We start from the raw sequence: 26,761 nt of genomic DNA on the forward strand, positions 1-26,761 counted from the left end.
ATGTGAATCCAGGCACTATGTCTAGAATGTGGGATTTTAATAAGAGGAGTGTGGTAATAACTGTGATTAGAAGGGGACAACATAAAGTGGTATGACAGCAAAGTACAGCATAACTCCTCACAGAGGACTTGGGAAGGAATCATCTGGGTGGGTTTTCTGTCACTTGGTACTTTGTGTCTTAGGTTAAAAATTATTTAAAAATACAAATTTATTTCTCCCAGAGGAATAACTTTCACACAATATGGGTGATAATGTATTGACGAGTTCATTGGTCACTGATTTTCAATAGCATCTAAATAGGAAAAAGCTTTACATACTCTGATGAGGAATGTGCTTCATTTTTTTTAATGGAAGGCTAAAGCAAGTATAGAATCATAGTGATAACAAGGATGAATAGATTTAACTTACTAGCTGGCATCTCCCATAAATTTCCACTATGCATTGCCTACCAACTCACAGAGAATGAACAGGATAAGCCCAGCTCTCAAAAGGCTAAGAAGAGAAAAGGAGACAGTCAATGGAGACACTGACTAGATCTGATAGTTATGTGGCCCATGAAACACATTAAAATTTTTCTAAAAGATCAACATTTCAAAAGTTCTTCCCAAAAAAAACCCTCATGCTTTATTTTTTGCCTATTTCTTAGGAACTGTCAAGACTCTGTCACCTTTAAAACACAGCAACAGCTGTATGAACTTTGATAGAAGTTGATTCACAGTTTTACTTCCATTTTAAACTTAAAGGAACATCTGTTAAGATAGGAGTTTTCTGCCCATGTTTCAATCAAGTTGCACCATTTTTCTCTCTCAGCTTATGTGCATCACCATATTGAGATGGCTGAAAAGAAAAGCCTGGTGCCATAGTCATTGTTTTGAAGGATAGTTCCTGCAGAGCCTGCCATGTCATGTCATAATGGTCACATTCCAGAGCGAATAAGTCTATGTAATAAATAACACCTTGGCTCTTTTCCACATCATTTCTTTTGAAATGCATAGTGACTAAATTTAATAAGTTACATTCAATTAGGTAAATTTACTAAGAGGCTAACTTAAAATCCTTTTCCCCAGATGGTGAAGTGAATTGACATTTATGTTATAGCCAAACAAATAAAAAGTCCTTCAAGCAGTAAAAGTTTTATTTTGGTAGGAGTGGGGAGGGTGCTATTTTCTAAAGGGTATAGCTCAATCTTTTCTAAAATAACGACATTGCAGAGAAGATTAAAACATATAGCTTGACTATTTACATAAAAAAAATAAACATATTTTTGTTTTCAAATGTAGCTTCTGGAGCTATTGGGGCCAGGAGTGGGTTATTTTTCATGATATTTCCTCATGGTACATCTTGTCCTCCTCATAAGAAGAATTGCCTTTCTCCTATGACAGGGAAAGAGAAACATGAGCACTGAGCCAAAATTTCTCAAGTTGACAGCAAGTATGACTTTTATGGGTGCTACAAGAATATGATCTATTCACTTGTTGCAGCTAGAAAAGATTTTGTAATTCATACCAGATTGTGAAAGGTCACCCTTACTCAGGTGAAACAGATGAGGGGAATTTGCATGTGCTTTGTGGGCACAGTATGAGTAACACGTATCTAGCCATGTGAACACTGTTCCGTATAGAAAGTTGTCAAACTGCTATATTCATCTATTGTCAATGCATATATGAGAATCCCAGAATTTAAAAGATCCAGCAGACTGTCTAATCATTTCATTTTGTATACAAAGAAATTCAGATTTGTAGAAGTTGTTCTTTTTTCAAATTCTATGCTGGAAATAAGGGCAAACACAAATATTAGAACCCAGAATTCTTGTTTTTTTCATCTTTCCATTACACATTCATGACATATATTTATAGTCTATAAATATGGAGATTGCACGGTAAGTATAATAGGAAGGACATATATCTACCTTTCTCTGTCAAGAGAATGGCACAAAAATATATGAATGGGATATCTACTATACTGTCAAACAGGCTCACAGTACCTGACCTTTATCAAGTGCTTGTTATGTGCAAGGGTCTGTTCTAACTCCCTCACTCGTATTTACCCATTTATTCCTTGCAATAACCCACTCAAGTAAGTACTATAATTACCATTCCTTAGACTACAAACAGGGAGGGGCACACAGGCTTAATAACGTCCCCAAAACCACATGGCTTGAAAGTCATATCCAGGATGAAACTTAGGAGTTTGCAACTTTAAAGTGATGTACTGTACTCTCCTCATGACTTTGAAATAGATACCGAGAGTGACGACTTTTCTTTCCTTTGAAATCTACACTTGTGCACATTGGCTGAAGGTAACTGTCATCTCAGGTCTCTGGATTATACTATGCAGACAGGTACCTGTTTCCACTTTTGACTCATTATCCTATGTTAGTGAACCCTGACTAAAAAGGTTTGTGCCTCATTTTACCACTAATTTTAACATGGAACGTTAAAAAATATAAATTCATATTGACCATTAAAATGCCATTTAATCATTCAATCCATCATTATTTACTTACTGAGTCCCTGTTATGTCTAAGGATCAGTTTTAGTCTATGAGCAAAAACAAAGATTGCCCTGGTCCTTAAGGAGCTGGACAGCTGGGATACTTTGCCTGGTTTACATTTAAAAAAAATAAAATAAATTTGCCTCCAATAAAACTCTCTCTTTTTAGTGTATAGTTCTAGGAATTTGACAAATGCATAGAGTTTTGCTACCCCCACATAATCAGGATACATAACAATTCCATTACCTACCCTTGTGCTGATCCCTTGTAGTCTAGCCTTTCCACTGTCCCCACCCCCAGCAAACGCTGATCTATTCTCTAGTCCTACAGTTTTGCTTTTTCCAGACTGGCATATAAATGGAATTACAGAATATGTAGTATTTTGATTCTGGCTTCTTTCACTTAATGTACTTGTGATTTGTTGTGTGTATCCATGATTCATTCCTTTGTATTACTGAGTACTAATCCATTGTAGAGATGAACCATAGTTTCTTTACCCATTCACATTTGAAAGAGATTTGGATTCTCCCCCATTTTTGGTAATTATGTACAAATTTGCTATAAACATTCACATACAGATTTTGTGTTAACATCAAATTTCTCTTAGGTTAATTTCTCTTAGGTAAATGCTTAGAAGTGGGATTCCAGGGCCATAAAATAATTATCATTTTACCTTATAAGGAGCCACCAAACTGTTTGCCAAAGTGGGCAAAACATTTTGCACTCTCATCAACAATGTATATGAGAGTTCCGATTTCTCCACATTTTCACAAGCTCTTGGTATTGATACGTTTTTGCTCCCCACCCCCAGCCATTCTAATAGGTGTGTGTGAGTGGTATCTCATTACAGTTCTAATGTAATGAATGATGATGGTAAGCATCTTTTCATACTCTGTTATCTATCCTTATATCTTCTTTGGTGAAGTGTTGTTCAAATCTTTCACCAAATTTTATTGGGTTATTTTCATATTATTGGTCCATTCACTTTTTAACTCCCTCATTCATCACTGGCAATGACTAAATTCTTGAATGATTCTGCTTTGCTTGTCCCTATACTTGACCAAATATCAAAATCATCTAAGGAACTTGTTTAAAACAGTTTGTTGACCCTATGCAAGAGTTACTGAGTCAGAATCTTCAGAGGGTGATTCTCAGAAACTTAAAAAAAGTCTATGTTGAAATGCAAATTAATACCACGACATCATTATATTCCTAATAGCTAAAATAATAATTTTTTAAATGACAATATCAAATTCTGGTGAGGACATGGACAAGCCTTTCGGGAGGTTGAACGATATAAGTCAATAAATATCAAAGTCTTGCTGATTTTAATCTCACAATTTACAATGACTTCTTTCATCCAACACATAAAGTCACCTAGTCATATAGTGAGAGAAATGGAAAAGCTAAATACATTCACTTTCAATTTAATTTCATATACAAACTAACAAACAAACTTGGGTCCAGAGAAGTGAAGGAGAGAAAGCTAACTCTAGATTCCTATTGGTTTCTGAAGATTGCCCCATTTGTGTTTTCTCCTTTCCTATCCTCAAAACTACTTGATGCCATTAATTTCTGTTGAGACAGGAAGATTAAAGAGGTTGAATGTCTTCGAGCTTGAAACAAAGACTTCCTCTTTAATCACATGACTAAACACAGACTTTTTAAACTTTTTTTTCCCTTTTTATCCATTTTTCACTCTCCCTCACCATCTTTGAAAAATACTCATAATCTGTATGTCCTTTACAGAAAAGAAAAATGTTCAGATCATGTTGTGGTTAAATATTTGAATTGAATGCATCAGTGTGATGAGCACATATTTTCCATGTGTATTTTTAAATGATAAGCTCCTAGATGGGGGTGACCGGAGAGAATGCAGCTCCTTAAGGCAGCTCGCATAAAACCAGTTGCAATTATGCTTCTTATCAAAGTTATGAAGATGGCTATAAAAGAATGAGTCACATTAAAAAGCAGTCAATATTTACTTCTCATGTTCATTAAGGCAAGAAATGTGAATTGAAAAACCACTGCTAAACATACTGATGATTGTAATTTCAGTAAATTTATGGACTAGCCTATCAGAGGGCTTATATATTTAGTAATGATTTTCATTCTGTGCTCATTATATGAAACTTTAAGTGATCAATGACCCTGGAATATTTTCCCAATTAAGCTGATACCAAGAAAATGATGAAAATGCGATGGCAGATATCTGGGGGCTAGGATATTATGAAGGAGTATTTTGGAAAGAAACAAAAGCTTTAGTAGTACAAGGCAACTGAAATCCTGAATGACTGAATCTATCCTTCAGAGCATATATTAAGACCAGGGACTCAACTAATAAAGGCAGAGGATAGATCTGTAGGGCATGATCTGTGTTTAGGGATGGAGTCGGGGTACAGGGAAAGTATAAGAAAGTTACTCGTGTTAGATTTTTATTAGAGTTGATATGCCCGGGTCTCCTGACCTAGAAAGAAATCACTCTTGATTGTAAGGAAAGGCCTTGGTGATGTTAGTTATCTTGAAATTGGAGCTGGTTGTTCTAAATATTTAGTACCAAGCAGTGTCATTGAAGTACTTTAGCTTTTCCCAGCCACAATTTATTAGATATTTGAAATCCAAATGTTCCTCAGTCCCGCTCAAACCTATTTTTATCTCAGCTGATGTTGCAATTTTGTTCTTATAGACCTGTCAAAGACAATTTTTTTAGGGTTGCAGCATAATTTCAAGCTTTTTGTGTTATTTCTTACACCACCACATATTTTTTACTCTGAATCATATACTTTAACTGTTTGTCACATATGGGCTTTTTACAAGTCTGCACACCAGTCTTCTATTTATTCTGTCTCTGTGTTAACTTTACTCACAATATGATATGACTTTCTTTTTGTGTGTTTATAATGAGATAAATGTGCACATGCTAGATAGACAGACTTATACCATCAAATCACTGCAATAATTTGTATTCTCATGTTATTGCTAAACTAACTATATTTGTAAAAGCAGATATATTTGGAGAAAGCTGATTTTCTGTATTTGTTGACAGGATTCACTTAATATGTTGGTTTTCTAAAGAAAAAAAAATGGCATATTGCCAACTGCTCTTCCCATTCCCCCAAACTGCTTTTCTAAATTTCCCTTCTTACATTATTTGGCATCTGTCACAAGTTGGCTTGTGCCCCACCCCCCAGTTCATATGTTGAAGTCCTAATCCTGCAGTACCTCAGAATATAAACTTATTTGGAAATAATCATTCTGGATGTAATTAATTAAGCTGAAGTCATACTGGACCAGGACGGTTGCCTAGTTAAATATGACCGATGTCCTTATAAAAAGAATGCCATGTGAAGAGACAGACAAGCACGTTCAGGAGTGTGGCTCCTGAAAACTGAAGTTGCTCTCCCAAAAGCCAAGGAACTGCCAGAAACTAAGAGGACACCTAATTCTGGTCTTTCTCTCCAAACTTAAGAGGAAGCATGGACCGCAAACATCTTGATCCTGGGGACTTCTAGCCCCCAAAACCATTAGAATAAATTTCTATTGTTTAAGTCACTCAGTAATAGCAGTCCCAGCAAACTAATAAAGTATTTGTTCTTTTAAGATTTTATTTAATTATTCATAAGAGACAGAGAGAGAGAGAGAGAGAGAGGCAGAGACACAGGCAGAGAGAGAAGTACACTCCATGCCGGGAGCCTGACATGGGACTCAAACCCAGGAACTTGGATCACGACCTGAGCCAAAGGTAGACGCTCAACCACTGAGCCACCCAGGCGCCCCCTAATAGAGTATCTAACCAAGATTCCTATAGATGTCAAAAGATAGGAACCAACTCATCCACTTCTTCTTCCTGGCTATTCCATCACCTGGAGCTTTACCTGCTTTTCTCTGTGGTTTGGATATATGTGTAAATCCTTCTAACCCACCATGCAAACCTCTCTACCACTGCTCTTCATCCCACCTTCTCCTATCCAATTATATCCCTCTTTCTGAATGATTTGTCACCAATCTCTTAATCTCTGCTGAATCCTGTCCTTTGGCCCATAATTATGGCAAGGTGTTTGCCACAAGTGGGAGAGAGTGGCCAAGACTTGCTGCTTCTTTCTCGGCATTGAATGAAATCTGGCCTTCATCCTTTCTATCTATGGAAATTATTTTGCTAAATAGCAAAATAACAGTGGCCACATAACTATCTAGTAAAAAACATTATTAACTGTATTTTTACTATTTTTTATTCTTGGTGCAAAAACATATCACTAGTAGTATTTCTTTTGTTTGTTTGTTTGTTTACAGTTACATGTAGAAATACGGGGCCTTGAGCTCTACTACAGCCTTGAGCTTTCCTTTGTGGAGGACGTGGAAGCTGTTCCACGTTCCACTTCATGGTACAGGGCCCATCTGGGGCCATCTCTCCATTCAGTGAGAAGTGGGTGAGACATAGGCAGCAGAGATTTAGGAGATAGAAACCTTCGTGCTAGCCACTCCTTTTTCCTATTCTCTCAGTTGCTGGCTGACTGATGACAGCTTTTTAAAATTTAACACTATTCAGCATAGACTCCGTCTACTATTCTCCTTGAAGACAACCATCTTATCTACCTTCCTGAAACCACGAGTGCAGGATTCTCTCCTCTGATGGCTGCTCCACTGTTTAAATGATTTAATTTTTGTTCCTCATTCTTACATCAATGGTTGTCCATCTTTCTTAGGTGCATATAAAAATCTCTTAGTTCCCTCAACTATGAGATTCTATCACCATCATAGGCCACTGAGAATCATTAATATCCCCAGACCAAGATATAGTCCAATTTAATTCCTATAATTTGTATGACAATTCTTTGTTTTGAAATATAACTTATTATAATACTGAATAGGATTGTTTAAACTATACTCTTTCAGAAACTGGATATCTGCCTGCATTCCTCATCCTAAATTTGTCTTAAAATGTCAGCCCTTTTAATTCTATTCTTAATTTTTTATTGTTCTCCATTGTCTTTCTCTACTTCCAGACATCAATCATTACTTGTATACCTATAACTTCTTTGGCAGGATACATTGTTTTCCTCCTAGAATGCTTTCATCTCCCCCCACCCACTCTCACATACCTCTTTTCTGTCAAAGCAAGGATTCTTCATCCAAGTAGTTAAATAACCAAAAAAACTCAGACTTAGTCCAAGTTGATGCAACACAATCTAAACCAATCCTGGTTGTGTCAGTGACCTTCTAGGAACTCGTTTAGGAAGGAAGAAGTATCCCAGTCATTGTCAATGAGATGAGATCTCCTTTTTGAAGGCACTGAAGACTTCCCACTAATAAAGTCAAACAGCAGAGTAAAATTATTGGAACATCTGGTGCTGAATGAAGTAAGGTAGGTGTCCCAACTTAAAACATCTAATTCTAAAATAATTACTCTTTTTATTGTTAAAACCATTCTATCTATCTGTCACTAGGAGCCAAAAGCTACTATTCATCCATGGTACTTTCACTTGAGTTCCAGAATCAGATTTTCAAATATTCATTTTTCCAGTTTGATCTAGATATATCCCAGGGACCTCAAATATAACTTGATCAAAAAAGAACTCATTTTGTTCCAGGAGCTCAACCTCACATTCTGCTTGAGTTTGGTTTTGGTGGGGTTTTTTGAAATTATAGTTATAATGTCCCCAAATCTAGGTCAGGAACTTGGAATCATCTCTACCTCCCTTACACTGCACCTTCCAAGTGTCCACTAAGTCCTGATGGTTCTACACACAAAACATCTCTCAAAACATCTCTCAAATCTACCCTCTTTTCCATAGTCTTTTTACCTGGAATGTTTGTGTTTCCTTGCCACCCAATTGTTGTTTATCTAATCAACTCTGCACATTGTTTTCACAGTTATGCTTCCAAAACATTGGCAGTTTTAAAAAAAGTATTTGTAAAATATTAAGACATATTTTTCTGTTGTTTTTTGAAATATTCTTAATGCTATAATATCCAATTTGCTTATTAATCTGCCTTTTGCTTAATCTTTAAACATATTCATACCTATTCTAGCTAAAGCTGTCTCTTACTCATTCCTTCAAATATGTTGTGAGAATGTTTTTTTTATTTGTACTGTTTTCTCCATACATAATGTTTTCTTTTCTCTTGAGTTGACAAAATCCACCTTCAGTGGCACCTCCTCTTTAAACATTATGGGGCCTACGCTACCTAGAATTAGAATTAAACATCCTTCGGGGAAGGATTTTTTAGTTCATATTACAAGTGTATCACGTATCATTTGTATTTTGGTTTTTAAGTGATTAATTATTGTATTTCAAATGGCCTTGAACTGAATAACTTTGCTAGCTCCTAAACAGATACTAGGATCTTCATTATTCAAATAATAAATGATTCAAAAAGTCTTTCTTTACATTTAGAAATCTATGAAACAATAAGTGAACTTACTATAATCTTAATCAATAATATTCAATATTCATAAAGGGTGCCACACATACTATAATAATAGTAGAATAGGGAATATGTCAAATTATCAAAGTAACTATAAACTTATTGGAGCCTAGCAAATAATAGCCCTTCAGTTACTGTTTTTTAAATGAATTCTGGAAGAATACATCATATTTTTGAAAAGCTACAAAATTATGAAAATAAACCGTTATTGGTAGAATAAGAATATTCAATATAGAAATGCAATTAAGCAACCGTGGATGAACAAAGACCGAAACCTCATTCCATTCACTTACCAATCATTTAAAACAGGTAGGGTACACTGTACTGCCCCTTTCCAGTGACATAATTAATGCCACCTTAAGCCCAAACCAAGTTTACAGATAAGATTCAACACTTCTTTTTTATATCCATTTTCTTTGGTTTGATTTATTTTTGGAACAAAAACGTCTCAGTTACATATTAGTTGGAATCAGTTTCTTTGTATGGTGTGGCAGGACACCCTTAATGGCTTCCTCCTCTCCTATGGGCACTGGAGCAGGTGCAACATTGAGAACCACGTGGCGATCCTCCAGCCACTTTAAGGAATTTTCCCAGCACAGGTGGTTCTAAAATTTGGCTGCTCATCAAAATCACTGGTGGAGCTTTAAAGAAATACAGTTGCCTGGGCCTTAATTATCAAGAGAAGTTGATTTCAGTATTTCTGAGTAACAGAGCCCACTCATTATTTTTTTTTAAAGGTTTGAAGAATTGCTACTTTATTTTTATTATTTTTTTATTTGTTTTTATTTATGATAGTCACACAGAGAGAGAGAGAGAGAGAGAGGCAGAGACACAGGCAGAGGGAGAAGCAGGCTCCATGCACCGGGAGCCCGATGTGGGATTCGATCCCGGGTCTCCAGGATCGCGCCCTGGGCCAAAGGCAGGCGCCAAACCGCTGCACCACCCAGGGATCCCTCATTATTTTTTTTTTAAAGTCTTTACAAATAACTCTAATGTGTAGCTTGAGTTGAGAACCACTGTTACACTTAACCTTTACATCCTCATGTTCTTTTAGAAGTCACCTTCCTTTATTCTAATTATGTGGTCAGAATATGCCCCATGGCTTATGGGTTTTTTTTCTACGATTCACAGTTCAGTAGAGTTGTTTTGGTGAGAATTTCATCTTTGGATTTTGTCTCTTAACTTTCCTTTAACTCCTTGATCTGCAACCTATAAGCCAATTGCACTTTTTCTCCCAATAATTCCCAACTAATACTGCATCATCCTGCGGACACTGTACCAGAACATCCTTTAATATCCCCTTTTCCAGTCTGCCCAATCAGGAACAAAGATGTTGACCATACAACCCTTCAAAATTTATTATTTTCCTGCTTAGGGACTGCTTGATGTGATCTGTCATCAGGGAGAAACCCAAGCTTTTTATAGCCCATTTAAGAATAAGAAAGTCATTTCAGCCATTGACAATTTAAAACATAATTCTCAGTTAATAAGGATAGATCTAGTCGAGAGGCTCAATCTTATAAAAAGACATTTTTTAAAAGATTTTATCTATCTATCTATCCATCTATCTATCATCTATCTTTTTCTGTATTTGAGAGAGAGAGAGAGAACAAGCAGTGGAGTGGCAGGTAGAGGGAGAGGAGAAACAGGCTTCCTGCTGAGCAAGGAGCCCGATGTGGGGCTGGGTCCCAGGACCCCGGGATCATAACATGAGCCAGAGGCAGACGTTTAACCAACTAAGCCTCCCAGGTGCCCAAGAAGACATTTCTGAAGAATTGCATATTTCTTTTTTATCTTCTTTGATACTTGATTTCTAAATGCTAGATATATGAAATTTTCTTTATCCACCATTTTGAATGCCTAATTCTTTTTATTATTATACCCAATGGCAGTATGGTATTAAGTCTAAAAGAGAAAAAAAAAAAAAAAAGCTTTACTGTTTTAAAATTCTCAAAATTGTCATCAACAAAGAAAATGTTAGAGAAGTACATTTTCCCTACAATCTTCTTATAAGTTAAAATGTGTTTCACATTTTATATATCAAATTTTCTTTCACCAAGGTAATAACAGTTAAATTTAAAATGGACACAGCTGTTTTCATGGGTTAATTGTAGAACTTGTACATTTTCACAGGAACCATATACATATCCCAGACCTTGGCAGAGTCCTTGATACATGTTTAATCACACAGACTCAAGAGTGGTGAATTCACCAAGCATTTCATATGGTCATGTTTTCCTAATAAAAAAGATTATGATTCCTAACCCATTGTGATACTTCTATTGTATGTTCTGCAATACAGACAGATTGGCACTACGTAGTTTCACAGATTTTTTTTTGTTTAAATGTAAGGACGCATTCATACTCACAAAGGATTTGCTAACTTGGCACTGATGATGGGTCATACAGAGTACTATATGTATCTATGACATGGATGAGAAAAAGAAAGACTCATTAAGGCTGATAGTCATCTGACTTTTCCTTTTCTTTCTTTGTTCATGTTCACAAATGCCCCAAATGGAGGAATACTCAAAACAAACACAGGAACAAAACCACAGAGCTATTTTGAATTCTGTATTCCAGGAGAAAAATGACAAAGAGAAGATTTATTTTGGATTCACTTCCATACTGCTCTCTCTTTCTGAAAGCCTGGCTGTCCAAGTTCATCCAGAGTAGTGGTTTCGGCCACTAGCATACCCTCTGGGGAATGCTGGGAAATGAGTTACATAGACTGAACACCATCCACATTGTGCTGTTTGTAAGTCTGGTTGAGAACTAAATAAGGACAGGGGCACAGCTGCAGACACACAGCAGGTAGAAAATCACTTAAAAGATAATGAAAAGTAGCAGGAGAAGGAGTTTGGAGGGAAAGAAAAAGTTCAGCACCTGGGGTGAAACCCTGGAGCGACAACGTAGGCCTGGGAAGGAGGCACAACCCTTAAAATTCTACTTCGAAATCCCCAATCTGGAAAAAGCAGGAGCTATAGAATATTACTTATAATTAAAAGATGGTGGAATTTGGCCCAGAGGAAATGACACTGCACTCTGAATGCACACAGCCAGCTTCAGGTTCTAGTCAGTTACTGACTCCTAAGTGACTTTAAGGAAATTGCTTACCCTCTTTGGAACTATCCTTAAAGTGACAATGGCAGACTACAAGTGCCAATGATGCATTTCCTTTGGTTCTGAAAGCTTATAAATTCTAAGTATAAACAGTTTTTAAGAGCTATGCAAAGAACATCAGACATTTATTAAATACCCACAGGCTTTCAACAGAAAACAGTGGCCACATCCATTTCCTGTGCAGCATCCCTAAGCATTGGTGGGAGCTCCTGGATTGTTCCACGTCAGTGAGAGAAGGCGCCACCTAATGAGGCAGACACCATGCATCTGGAGTGCTCTTATGTTTGACTGGTACTCATTTTCTAGTAGTTTTTACCCCTGTATCTAGTTCTATCCCCAAGATAATTTAAAGGAAATAAATTTCCTCTTTAATTATTTAAAACGGCATTTTGATCTCTAAGTTTTATCACATCTAGGTTATGAACATTCTTGTTTCCCTTCGGTTATTGCTCATTTACATGATGTCAGAGCTTGAAAAGCAAAAGGATTGCTGACTTCTAAACAGGCTTAAGCTGTCAGTATCTGTTTTAAATGTGTTATCCTGAATGCAATGAATGACACAGGTACCCCAAATTCTAAATAATCCCATATGATTAGTATTAACGATGACACAAGAAACTTTAGCTTCTAAGGACAGATGCTAACAAACTTAAAAGCATATGAGATTGAACTATATTAACGGCTGATATCTGATGCCTGCAAGTCTCACGGATATTGATTATACAAAACAAAACAGAATAAAACAAAACAGCAATCACAATACTCAATAGTTATGGGGTCAGGCCTTATACTAAGGCCCTCTCCTAATTTACATCATTCAATGGAAACTGGCAATTGGACAAAACAGATCATTCTCACTTATTATGGAAGGACTGGTTCTTAGAGAGAGAGCCCTCTGCTCTGCACGAAGGCAAGTCTGGAGTTTAATTTACTATGTACATCATCCTTTCCCTATGATCTACAATTCTGTGCCTATCAAAACCATCTGTCATCCTTTGTGCCCTTGTCAGTTGGGTGAAACCACCCAGTAATATCCCATTTCTCCTTAGCTGCACATATTTCCTCTCTATCTTTCACTTAGGTGAGATGTAGCTTCTTTTTTTTTTTCTTTCCAGTTTTGGTATTCATCTGATATTTACATGCTGGACAGTAGAAAAGACTCAAGTGTAGCCTTGCTAACAAGATGCTATGAAAAGTCTAAGTCAATTGCTGTTTTATCCTTGGTCATTTACACAGACTTTGTGTCCCAATATCCCGAGAGCCCACAAGAAGAAATGATTTATGTCTGGAGACTTCTATGCAACATTTCTGATGCAAGCAATGATTAGCAGGCATACTTTCTTCCCTCTCTCAGTACTTTCCTGGCATCTCATCAAGAAAAGTGAGTTTTTAGCCATGGAGGTAAAAACTTTAACTGGGAATGATTATAAAATGTGCAGTCCTTGGAAGTTTTTCCATGTTAATAGCCTTAGTTAAAATGTACCTCAGTGGGCCAAGATGGAAGCAACCATGGATGTCTCTTCTACATTGCAAATTAGCATCGTAATACCAATGAAATCTCTACATCCTGTGATCTTCTGAGTCACATCAATCTCCTTCATCCCTATATTTTCTTAGAACTCCAGAGTATGTACTGTGACGCACATATGTGTATAAATGACAGATTGGGGGTACCGGAAACACTAGTTTAGAGGTTCTGGCCCTGAATAAAAGAATAGAATAGGTGCTAAGGAACACTGGTTGTTTTATAATACTCAGATTAAAAGAGAGTCAGTAAGTAGAACCTTTATCCACACAGACGAAACAGAATTCCTGGGGCTTGGGGGGCTGTTGTATATGCATGGTAGTGCATGTCTGATGGCATATATCAGAGTACTTCAATGTGGTGATGACAAGTGGGTCAGGCAAAAGATTAGTGAGTGGGTCAGCGAAAATGTGCTTTTATAAATTTGAATTTAGCTACTTTATATTTGATTGCTTCCATCTGTTATGCATTGTATTCACTATTCCTCATTGTGTTGTATATCTAGAAATGGTAAAAATATTTTAAGTCATTACTAAAATTTTTGAGAATACTTGATTAAAGCCAAGGATATAGGATGATCCTATAGATTTCTGTCAATCAAACAGCATTTTCAAAAAACTTGCTATTCAACCAGTTATAAAACTCAGCTAATTCTTTTTTTCCATAGTTCCTCCTTGTGGGCAATTGGGATCCATTAAATTAATTGTTAATATGAAGATAATGCAATTGATATAGTGTATCTTCCTCAATACTGATTCTTCTCCCCAGAGTACTTTAGTACCATAAAAATGAAATGAGATTGGAGTAGAATGTATTTTTATTTGTTTATACATTTGGTGAACACAATTTGTTTTCTAGTGATTGACTTCTTTTTTTTAATAATGTGGCAGCCATCTACTTAACAATCTTTTTAAATGTTTGCCCAGAAATAATGTTAAGCTTATATTTTTCACTTTTTAAACATCAGAAATTGTTTTTTAAACATCAGAAAATTTCTTTTTAGTGTCTTCTTCTATGTCTTCTGTTTGTTACCATTCTGCAAAGAATAAGAGGGTTCTAAAGTAACATTTACATGTCCTGGGTGGTAAATTTATTCTGAAGAAAAGGCTTGAAATCATTTAGAGGAATTCTGTTTTTATATAATTTCCTTATCTCTTTTTTAGTTCAATTTCCTCATGGGTATTTGTTCTGCCTTTACCATATGAAAACATATTCTCTTTAATAGAGATGAAAACAAAATAGGCCAGAAACAGTTATGGGTTATCCTATGGAATCAAAGGGACACAGTCTTAAATCTAGTATAAAAAATGCACATTAGAAGTTCTGAGAATTTTTTTAATAACCCAATAAGTGTCTTCTGAAAACAAGATAAAAAAATTAACAAAACAAAGTTTTCATTAAATAGCCTCTGCCTATGAGTGATTCACGGTCTATGAAAATGCCAATCACATTTACAAAGAAAGTAAATGATTGAACTATTTAGCTTGGCAGTCAAATGAGTTAGATCTATTATTCTTCTTTCTTTTCTCTTCCAAATGAATTGACTTGCATTTTAGCTGATTGACAGTCAAGACATATATGATGGAGGTAAAGGAATTTTTAGTTGTTTAACTGAAAAGACTTAAATCCAAAGATTTTAGTGAGTGCCTACAACCTTAAGCACCCTTCGTTAATCTCTCTGATGCTACCATCTATGCAGCATCCAGTAAGAGACATCTACAAACTTCCATATTTCAAAAATTAGATGAGCACTTCCGCTGAGATACTTCCTTAGCTTGCGACAATGTATTGTGAATGTCATAAAGTCAATGACAAGTTTTGTCTTCCTGATTCACTTTCTTCCTGGATTATATTTACTTTTGCAGTTGAATTTGAATGCTTTTGGTTAGGACTGTATCTTTGAAAGAGAGAAAAGTTGTGACTTGCCTCTGGATAGAGGATCCCAGATCTGTCAGTGACAAGGAAGCCATTATATAAAAGCTCAGAGAAGTAGCTGGTCACTCCAAAGGCACAGTCATATCTGGCTAGTAAGCTATGTGGCAGCTGAATCAAGTTATGTTACCAAAACAAGTTTTTATTGGAATAAACATAGAGAAGAGGTAGAAAGAAAAGCTATTAGGTAGAAAGTGTACCACATGAAAAAGTATATCACAATAGCCAAAAATGGAAAGGGTAATGATATTAGTGGAGGCAATAATTTTTGAAAAACAAATCCCAGGTATGTAAAACAAAACACAAGAAAACAAAATTCCACTTTTGGTTTTATCTTTTCATTTGGCTACTTTTAAATCCAAAGAAATTATTTTCTAAACAAATATTTTGTGTCTTGATGTAGACTAAACTCTATAGGAACTGACGCACTCTTAAGAATTTTCAGGATGAACTTTCGTTGTGTTGGCTCGTACTGCAAGTATTCTAATTTTCCGTAACACAGCCCACTGGGGAGTGGGGAAGATAAATCCTGAAATTCATTGCAAGAAGATACCAAATCCAAGAGTTTATTTTTGCAAAGATACTATGTGGGTTTTAAATTATATAGTCTCCAAAATGTCTCAGTACAATTTTTAAATTTAAAACTTACATATTACAGATATTTTAAATTTATGGAAACATGAATCTAAATTAAAATTAGTCTGCACAATTATTCTGCTCCTCATTGTGGGGGGGTGGAGAAGATGGTAATTGTTCTCAGTATGGTAAAATAAACAGAGAATTATTAAATATGGGGGTGTAACTTCAAAGTAAATGGTAAAAAAGAATATTGTACTTGAGCATTTTTCCTGTAGTTTTGTCGATAGTTGGTTTCTTCTGCATATTGTGTGCTGTAAGCTAGCCACATGAAATAAATGACTTTGGCCTTAAGTGAATGCTACTGTCTACAGTACATTATAACCCTGGCCTGCTGATAATAAGCCTTACTTGGCAGTAATCTACATCCAGTGGCATTTGGAAAACTGCAATAATGACGATGAAATTAAAACCCCAGAATTTAAGTAGCACATAGGTCAGTGTGCTATAAAAATGTAGGTAAGAATAATAATGACCTCTAAAATGTTTGTGTTCATTGGTGAAGGCTGAGCTAATTAGGACAGGAAGTTGAAATATATTATTTCTTTTCTGATTGTTCCAAATAGTATGGACTGGAATAAACATAAGCAAATGCAGAAGTTCTGTCCTCTTGAAGCAATAATATACACAATAATTCCATATTTTCATCTCTATACCTTTTGTCCTCTACTGCCCTAGGTGGTTCTTAATTAAGCCCTTTTTTGATTTAAGGGTTTGTTACTAGCGATAATAAAAATTGGGCAATGCTTTCTTCAACAATCCTGGCTAGGATTACCTTAGCTATATATACTAGTTCCAGAATAGCCTTTCTCAATCTATAGCTATAATGTGTCTGCTTTAGTAAAAATATTAGAATATGTTGACCTAGTCACCTAATTCTACCCAAACTCCCATGATTTGGAGTTAGTCATGTGGAAATTCATCCAGGGAAGGGAGACTCTAGTTCCTTTTTCTTTTCTTTTTTTAAGATTTATTTATTTGAGAAAGAGAGAGAAAGAGAGCCAGGGGAGAGGCAGAGGGATAGGGAGAGAGAGAGAAAATCTTAAGCAGACTTCATGCTTACCATGGAGCTGGACAAGCGGCTGGGTCTTATGATCATGACCTGAGCCAAAATCAAGAGTCAGATGCTCAACCAACTGAGCCACCCAGGCGCCCCTTTCCTTTTCTATGTGCCCATGCAGAAAGGGGCTGCCATGTCTTTTATTTTAGTTGAATGGTGTATTAACAAAGTTAAGCAAGTGCCTTCATTCCAAGATTCCTCATTCATTTCTCTAGTACTGTGATCTTTCAAGGGGGAGTTGATATAATTACTGCACATATCAACTAATTTCATAACCTACCATTTTCACTGTCTTTAGGGACACTATTATTCCATGGAATCCAACTTGGGAAACATTGGACGAGTGATAAGACAATTTTTATTTATCTCTGCCTACTCTTAATCTACTCCCTGAGTGGAGGGCAGAAGCTCAACCACTAAGCCACCCACGCATCCCACTGTACTCAAATTCTTAATGCAAAGAATAATTCCCACTTTTTCAAGTCCATCATTATTAAAATCACTTCCTTTAATTTCCTGTGGTACGACAGTAATGGCCATAGGTGGCCTTTGATCATCTTTTAGAACTAAATGACGACTTGAACTTTTAATCAAAGCTGACATATGATTTTACATAGAAAACAACAACACCAACAACGAAAACTTCCCTATCTTTAGGACAGCGGGATGGATAGATCTGAAGAATTTAAAACAGAAACACTAGGTGATTTATATACTGGATGTCAGCTGGACAGTTAGGAGACATCAAATAAGTAAGAGAGAGAGAGCATATATTGTCACTTTATTTGGCACCCTATCAACCAAAATTATTAACTGTTTCATTGACCAACTCTATTTTTTTTTCTTTAAAAATCAGTTTCCAGTACATTTTTCAACAGCTCAATGACTTTATGTCTTCACTCCAGAAGGTATGAAATAGCATACAGGTGTACAGTTATGTACTCACTAAGATCTTTTCGTTACAATAATTAGCTTTTTATTCTTTCAAGTCCTCCCTACTACTGACATTCAAATGGCAAAGAGGACTAATTCTGCAGGGTCATATTGTACCATTCAGGCATATGGAAAATAAAGAATGCACTTTAGATCTAAAGGGCCTGCCATACAGCAGATACTTAAGAAATATTTTGAATAAATAAGTTCTAATATTTATAGACTTCTCTAATCTCAAAAAGTTGTGATTTAACTAGCTCACTGGTATCTCTGTTTGGAGGTATTTTTGTTTCCCAAATATGCATGCTCATCTGAGCTGTATTTTTCATCTTCAATATTATGTTACATTATACATATGTCTATCACAATTTTGCTTTGTCACTATTAGAGAACAAATGTTAAACATGATTTTTATCATGATTTTATACTTGGGTTCGTTATTTAGAAATTGACAAACAGGGATCCCTGGGTGGCGCAGCGGTTTGGCGCCTGCCTTTGGCCCAGGGCGCGATCCTGGAGACCAGGGATCGAATCCCACATCGGGCTCCCGGTGCATGGAGCCTGCTTCTCCCTCTGCCTATGTCTCTGCCTCTCTCTCTCTCTCTTTCTCTCTGTATGACTATCATAAATAAATAAAAATTAAAAAAAAAAGAAATTGACAAACAATCTTTTCTCGCTAATACTACAAGACATTACAACCCCTTTCCTTTGTATAGACATTAAAAAAGAAGTTATATTCATCCAGCTATGGGTCAATTTTCAGAGTGATAGGTCAGAGACCCAGGCAATATAATTAGTTCACAAAGCAAAGCAAAATATGACTTGGTCCATGTTGCATATTCTAGAAATAAACTGGCTGGTACCTGCTTCTTTAGGCAACCAATCCACCCATATAATTTAGTACAATGATCTGTTTCAGAGTTTGAGCTAAGCTTTGCATGCTCCTCCTATAGAGCACTGAGATATGCACACAGTGAGCTTCTGAAAAAGGTCTGAGAATGATGAAACATTTACATGTACTAAGTAATTTGATAAATACATACATGCTAGCAATTTCAATTATTTTATATGACATAAACCCAACTTTAACAGAGTAATTTTTCAACAAGCAAATTTTTTCCAGACTACAAAATCAAAATCCCCAGGGACATTCATCAATTCTATTTTTTCTCCTCATGACTATTTTCTCCTATACCCTAAGTCATAAAAAGACATCAAGGGGCACCTGATACAAAAACTCATAATTATCATGAAAATGTAACGTTTAACAGAAAGGAGATTTCAAACTGATAATATCTCTTTTAAGTTTGACCCATTTTACTTCTTTCTTGGGCATACAGACACATGCTAATATTTTTACCATGCTAAATATAAAAATACCTGAGAGTAGCTGGATGGAGTCAGTTTTCATTAGGTAACCTTTTAGTTTCTCCATCTCTGTATGGATTGACTTATATAAAAAGTAAGAAAAAGTTAAATGAGTTCTCTTTAAATGTAACTTCCTTTTTGAAACTATGCATATAACACCATGTATTTTAGTTTTCAAGATTTCTGACATTCTGTAAATGCAAATATACATTTTCTACATTACAATATTACCCAAGGAAAAAAACAACAAAAAAAGGAAGTGACTGTGTAGGAGTAAATAGGAATAGAACAGTCTTAGGACTGTACCATTCCCATAGTGCTTTAGGACTGTCTGTCAAATTTCTACTTTAAATTGCTTCTATTCCTATATATTTCATAAAATTGGGTGGGAATTGAATCTTAATTTCTCATTTTAAAAATTTACTTACCCCATCATCATCATGCTTGCTTTTCAAGGAAAGACTCTCATTCCAATTGCAATATTATGATAAAACAATATATTTGTTTTTATCAAATTGGATAATTTTTTAAATAGCATTAACTAGCATTTATAGTCAAAATTTCTCCTTATATACATTGGTTTTTTATTTTTATTTTTTTAAAGATTTTTATTTATTCATTCACGAGAGACACAGAGAGAGGCAAAGACATAGGCAGAGGGAGAAGCAGGCTCTTTGCAGGGAGCCCGATGTGGGACTCGATCCCAGGACCTGAGGGGACCACTCTCTGAGCTGAAGGCAGAGGCTCAATTGCTTAGCCATGCAGGCGTCCCTTTTATATAGATTGTTGAAGGAAAAAGATTAGGTATGCAATTAGTGATCATCAGGATTCTGCTTATGTTTACTTTATTTGGCCAACGTAAATAAACTTAATTCTTTTGAAACTATTATAATCTCTGACAAGAGTAATATTTAATAATAGATCATATTTAACACATATCTTGCTTACTGTATGTCATCTCTAACTTTTATTTATAACTAAACTTTTAAACAACCCACAAGCACGATCTAATTGTTTTCATTCTCCAAAAGGGTTAGCAGCTTTTCAGAGACAGCCTGTCACTTGCCCAAGGCCACATAGTCAGTAAATGTCAAGCCTGGGATTTGAGCCTTCATCTCTTTGGCAACAAAGTCCACACTTGAGGAAAGGAAATTAAAAGTATGGAACACATGTTGACATTTATCATATGAATACTAATGGAATACATCTTCTGCTTTGAAATCATTCAAAGTGAAATATGGAAAAAACAGAAGGCCACTACTTAGGGTAGTAATAGAATGATTTGCTTCCATTTCACAGTATTTCTTAAATAGACAAGTTGTAAAGCAGGGCCATAACTGATAGCATAAACGGAGAAACAAAAAGAAGAGTAACTACTGCATGACTTCTAATCTCACTTTCCCCTGCATTATGTTAAGAAAATAGGACATAGGGATCCCTGGGTGGCGCAGCGGTTTGGCGCCTGCCTTTGGCCCAGGGCGCGATCCTGGAGACCCGGGATCGAATCCCACATCGGGCTCCCGGTGCATGGAGCCTGCTTCTCCCTCTGCCTGTGTCTCTGCCTCTCTCTCTCTCTCTCTCTGTGACTATCATAAATAAATAAAAATTAAAAAAAAAAAAGAAAATAGGACATGAGATTTGTAATGTTGAGTCCCAACAAAGAAGTCGAACGTTGCACTGATTATTTCTAGAATGTCGCATCAGTCAAGAAAGGGCAGAAAGAAGTATGCATGGTGTTCATGGTTCTTAGCGTCCCGCTATTACACAGGTCCCCTTTCCTGCCTCTTCAGCCACTCCTATTGAAAGTTCACATGTATAGACATGAATTTCTTTCTCTTTTCTGTGCTGGGGCAGTTTCTGTAAGACATATTAAAAGCATGCGATCGTATTTATCCAAGTAATGACTAACAGAACAATAAAAGAACTTCTGGACTCTGGGCCATTCCAGAGTCAACATTTGGACTACCACGGATGACTTCAGCATTCTGAGCAAAACACTATGGTGTCAGGACTATAAAATGTTACCACTAAAATTGGTTTAAACTGGCAAATAACACAGTCCCTTGGACTCTTCCTTTTAGAGGCACCATGCCCAGAAGGGGTAATGGGAATGGAGCTTGTTCTACTACACAGACTGACTTTCTCTCTAGTAAAAATGAAAGTTTCAGGTGAGGGAGGAAAACAACACAGTTAATTGTATGTAATTTGCTGAGTAAACAAAAATAGAAAATATTATAAAGTTGCCCTAAAAAAGTCCTGGCAGGTTATAGGCACTCAAAAACTCTTTGATCACTGAATTAACAGATTAATTAACATAATGCAGTGTTTCCCCTTTTGTTAGTTTCCATTAGCTTAAGGAACCCTGATGTCCTACCAGAATTCAATAAACTCTCCTTTGCATTCATCTTACAAAAGTAGGCACTATCTCTAAAGTTTGTCTCTATTTTTTTTTTTGGCTTGTTGAGAAAAGGAATCTAGCAATTATTGAACACTGTCTCATTTTCATACATTGGGAATATGCCATTTTATATCTCCCCGTATTTCAGATTGTAAAAGTGGAGCTCTTATGGATTAACTAACATGCTTAGCATCACAGTTATAACTAGCAGAGTAGGGATTCAAACCTAAGCATCTTACACTAAACAAAGGGCTCTTTTCACTCTATTCAATACCTCAAATATTAAGTTTGGTATGGAGATTAATCATTTTTAGCCTAAATCTTAACTATACAAATTGCTAAACTTAAGTCAGAGCTGTCTTACACAGTTATAGAGGCCATGCAGGCTCAACCCTCGAGAGGTAACATTTAATTGTTGTCTATGAAAAATCTATTCCCTAGAGTTGTACAGGATCTGACGTTAGGATCACCAGTATATTGACTATAACTCTCTATACTTGGTTTAAATGTTGTGATGTAAAATAAAATCAAAACTCCTATAAAAGGCTGCAGTACACATACTTCAATGGAAAAAAAAGGTTGGGTTTCTTGATAGAAAAAGGATTCATTCAGAAGATCTGTAGCAGTTTCTAGCTCGGCTTGTTGGGAATTCTGTTATATGTTTAGCTTTCATCAATTCCTTGGAGTAAAATGACCAACTTAAGAATGTTATATGGTGGTTTTCAGGATCCAATGGCATGAAATGAGCTTATATATCATAAAGGGCTTTGATAGAGACTGGCTAGGTGTTCACAAACCATTTCCCCTCACTCTCTGGATAGAAAGCTTCACTCTATCACCCCAATTTTCCTGTTTAGATGTGGCAATCTGAATGAGTTCTGGCCTATTAATTGTGAATAGAAGTGGCCTATTAATTGTGAATAGAAGTGGCAGAGGACATCTCTAAAAGGGCCTGGAAAAACATACTGTGAAATGCTCTGCTCTGCTCCATCATCTACAGCAGAGAATCCAGGACAATGCCAAGGCCCTGTGGACAAGAGCTATAGAAGCCCCTGGCACCCCCAGAGTCTACAGGAGACGAACGAGTTAGACAATAAACAGGTGTTTATTACGCCAAGTAACTGACATCTGGGGGTTCTTTGTTATAATAATTTTCCACTCTGAGGAAATAATCTAAGCCTTATGTAAATGTGAGGAAGGTTTTTCTATTATTGTTAACACAGTAGCCCAAACCCAGACCTTCCACTGTGCCAGGATGCTACCCTCATGAATGACCATTTTGTACATGTCACTTACTGTTGTAAAAGTAATATCTAGGGCTTTCCAGACCTGCTGAAGCACCTCCATTCCACTCACAAGCACTGAATTGCAAATAACTGATTTTTTTCTTTGCCTACTTCTGCAGCTTCAGCAACTGCCAAAAAAAAGTTCTTTTCTGAGCCTTCTTCTTAAAAGAAAGGATGAAACTCTTTCCACTACGTACATGACTTTTAACTCTTTAAATATCACTGACTACAGCCAATATTTTTGACCATTTGCAAAACAAATTGTCACAAAGGGGGGAAGAGATTTTCAAATTATTTATTTGCATCTGATACCAATCTGAAGCACATGTCTTTGTTATTGTAGTGCATTTAAAAACTGTATTTCGTACTAAAGATTGCTACTATAAATGTTCCTCCAATATTCTCCATTTCCAAGGAAATGATGTGACACTAAAGTAGATGAGGGAGAGTCAGTATTGGGCAATGAAAACAGGATACTCAAAAGATTAGTATATTTGCAATGGACTCATAATGAGAAGACTCACTGCCTTTATCAAAAATAACTAAAACTATACATTATCAGAACTGAGATGTACCTGTTTAAAAAATATTTAATTTAGGTGATTAATTCTCCATTCCACTAAAATGTGGAAATATTTTAAAGTAGGAATAATTTAATTCAAGGGTTTCTAAATATCTTGAGGCATCAGTCCAATTCTAATGGCATGTACTTGACAAAAGATCATTTTTATTAAATTTATAGAGCTAATACATTCAAGAAATACAGAAAGAATGTTGATTATTAAAAGAAATGACCCCTTGTTTTCTAAGAAAAGTCTTTGTACTAAGTGCATGAATAATCAGGAAAAGACTGAAAAACATCAAAGAAGTTATAAGAAAATCTCAAGCTTTTCCATGTTATTATTTTTTTGAGAGAGAGCAAGAGTGCGCTCATTGGGGGCGGTGCGGGGTAGGGGAGGCATAGGAGAGGGAGAAAAAGATTCTTGAACAAGCTCCAGACTCAGCACAGAGCCCACCTGGGGCTTCATCTTAGGACCCTGAGATCATGACCTGAGCCCAAATCAAGAGTCGGACGCTTATCCAACGGAGCCACCCAGGTGCCCCTCCATGTTATTATTATATGCAATTAGTAAGCTTTTCTACTAGCACATACATTTTTAAAAAATGGGAACAGGGCAGCCCCGGTGGCTCAGCAGTTTAGCACCTGCCTTCAGCCCAGGGCCTGATCCTGGAGACCTGGGATCAAGTCCCACGTCAGGCTTCCTGCTTGGAGCCTGCTTCTCCCTCTCCCTGTGTCTCTGTCTCTGCCTCTTTCTCTCTCTCTCTGTTTTTCATGAATAAATAAATAAAATCTTTTAAAAAAAATGGAAACACACATCATACTTCCCTCCAGATATCTGTTATTTCTCTTCCTTACACCATTCTTAGGAATAGATTTCATCCACCCATCCTACCGTAGCTTTATAAAAAGTTGTTCCAACTTTTATAAAGTTATTAAGGACTATCAAAATATATCACCTCAGGACAGGATTCAGAATCAATGCAAAATATAATTGCAGTAAGGGCAGCAAACATTATATGAACTATCAGATTATGTTAACATGAAAGTATCTGCCAATACTGGGTTCTCCTATGGGTCTTTTTAAAATATATTCATTCATTCACTCACTCAGAGAGAATCTGAAGCAGACTTCCCACTGAGCACGGAGCCCAACACAGAGCTCGATCTCATGACCCTAAGATCATGATCTGAGCCGAAACCAAGAGTCAGACCTCGACTGACTGAACCACCCATATATTTGGGGTCTTACACTGTTTGACTATATCTGCGTTTGGTGGTCTTTTCTGCTGACAATGTTTCTCTTCTCTCGTTCAATTACAACACTTCAAAATTCTCATGATTGCCATCTTACCTTGAGAAGATTTCATCCACTGCTCTGAAAGATATCTCTATTCCTATCCATTCAATTCACAAGAAAAACAGATGGACAAGCAAATGGGCAATTAAAGAAACACCAATTCACTTAAGATAGTCTAAAATCCATTCTACCACCAATCAGGTAAGAATAAGTAATATTTGTGGCAACTTTTCTTTTTTCTTTATTATCACAGAGAAAAATAAAGAGATAAAGGATTGCTATTCTGGATTCTTCTTGTCATGAATAAAATACTCTATATGGGAAAAGTCATTGAGCCCATTTAATGCGTGGCTGCCAACGCCAGCTCTGTTACTAAGATACATGTTTGAAGAAGTTGAAAACTCCAAAAGCATATATACCTATATGGCCTAAGAGGAGTATTTATTCTCCTTTTCAGTTTGGACTCCAAAGCTTTCAAAATATTTAGCTGTTTAATTGTACTGCTCATGCTTATTGCTGTCCCAATAGCTCTTTTCTTCTGAGCTACATAATTGTTTTCAGTGTATGTGTGTGCATGTGTGTGAGTACAACATATATGTCATATATATTTGTGTACAATTGTCCATAAACAGTTTTAAATGTTGTACTTTTCATCAGTTTCAAGCAACAAAAATGATTCCTAGTGCTATAACAAGTATATCATCACTCAAAACCCTCATCATTCCAATCTAGGTGTACAATCTTACCTTCTGGCTTGCATGTAGGTCATAAAAGTTACTGAAAACAATAGGAAAACATTATTTTGACAGCTGTCATAATACAATAAATGTTCTTCTATTTTTGTAGAGAAGATAAAAATTTCCAGTCTGAATAAGTGATGAGGGGGAAGTATTAAGACATCTCTACAATTCTATTTTTGCAATAAAAAAATCAAAGTGTCAAGGTAAAATTATTGGCTACTTATGTCTTTTAGAAGCTTACCTTGAATTGAAGAGAATATCTAAAATGACTCAATTAGCTTACTTGGTTCCAATTTTTATCAATATGCCAGAAAAAAAAAATTACTGAACAAGTTAGTCCATTGCAGTAAAGGATCTCTCTACCCTCCAAATATAAACAGAGTATTTTGAGGATACTACTGTAAAAAGGGTTTACCTCTTGCTTTGGGGCAGCCTTTTTCCCAGGAACTCTCTTCCCAGGTAAATTTTTATACAGGAAATTAGGAGACACCCTAAATGTCACCTCATTTATACCAAATGCTTTTTTCACCACGATATGAGAGTCTACTAAATAAATAAATATATTCTAGGAAAACTTATGAGTTTATTCTCAAGTCAAGCTCCCCAGGAATAAAAGAAATACTAATATAAAAGTTATGGCCCTAAGAAGTGTTACGTTGGGAAGTTTCAGCAAACATATTGGTGGAGTATGCAGGAGGCAGAAAATAACACTTAAGATTGGAGGGAGAAGTTAAGTTCAGCTTCTGACATTAAACCAGGAATGAACATAATATGAATATGTGAGGAGAGCATGGTCAGTTCAGTAGGAGAGCATAAAGTAGTGTTTTCCACGTGGTTCAGGTATGAAGACTCCTTTCTAACATGCACATTGGTGAGAATGTGGCGAAAAGACAATCATCCATCTAATATTGGTAGATTTACAAATTGATACAATATTTTTGGAGAGTAATTTGGTAAAACTTACCAAAGATGTGGTGTACAC

General features: G+C 36.1%; 1 protein-coding gene and 1 long non-coding RNA gene across 2 annotated transcripts in view; both read right to left on the minus strand.

The window, feature by feature from the left end:
* LRP1B (LDL receptor related protein 1B) overlaps positions 1–26,761 on the minus strand; it is a 1,825,680-nt gene that overhangs the window by 1,721,420 nt on the left and 77,499 nt on the right. The gene's annotated exons all lie outside the window — the stretch shown is intronic.
* LOC140612124 (uncharacterized) lies at positions 1,157–25,162 on the minus strand. Its single transcript, XR_012013431.1, has 3 exons — positions 25,094–25,162; positions 19,509–19,578; positions 1,157–1,373 (listed from the first exon to the last, which is right to left on the minus strand). It is a non-coding gene; the product is annotated as an uncharacterized lncRNA (long non-coding RNA).

The sequence above is a fragment of the Canis lupus genome, chromosome 20 (genome assembly GCF_048164855.1).
Source record: "Canis lupus baileyi chromosome 20, mCanLup2.hap1, whole genome shotgun sequence".
Classification (NCBI taxonomy): domain Eukaryota; kingdom Metazoa; phylum Chordata; class Mammalia; order Carnivora; family Canidae; genus Canis; species Canis lupus.